We start from the raw sequence: 565 nt of genomic DNA, 5'->3' as shown, positions 1-565 counted from the left end.
TTTGTTGATATGTGTGATTTCTTTGTCAGTTTTGATTATGTTAATACTCTAGATTTTTTTTGATATTTCTGGTTTATCATATGGTTCTGGTTTTGATCAAAGCCAAGGTTGGTTGCTTCTTCTTGGGCTCATCCTCTGCAAGCTCAATTTCATGCGATATGAGAGAACTAATTGATTCTTCCAGTTTAAGAGTATTCAGATCCTTTACTTCTTGAATGACAGTGATCTTAGGCCTCCACTTGATTGTTAGACTCCTTACTATCTTCTCCACATGATCAACAATAGTATAGCTCTTTTCCAATACCTTTAATCCTGAAACCAGAGTTTGGAATCTGGAAAACATTGTTCGTCCACATTTGCTACATACTAACCTTCAAAAGTTGCATCTTATGATTTAAAGTCTCCCAAAGGTACCTTACAGTATGAGTTACGTCAATTCATGAAATATACTAAGATTTTCTTTCTCGAATGAGTTGATAAACGAGTTGCTTCTCATTTTGCTTTAGTTGATTTTGATATTTAGGGTCCTAATCGTGTAGTTTCATGTTTAGATTATCAATATATA

The sequence above is a fragment of the Cicer arietinum genome, chromosome 4 (genome assembly GCF_000331145.2).
Source record: "Cicer arietinum cultivar CDC Frontier isolate Library 1 chromosome 4, Cicar.CDCFrontier_v2.0, whole genome shotgun sequence".
Taxonomy (NCBI): Eukaryota; Viridiplantae; Streptophyta; class Magnoliopsida; order Fabales; family Fabaceae; genus Cicer; species Cicer arietinum.
The sequence above is the reverse complement of the archived record's forward strand: the minus strand, read 5'-3'. Positions refer to the sequence as shown.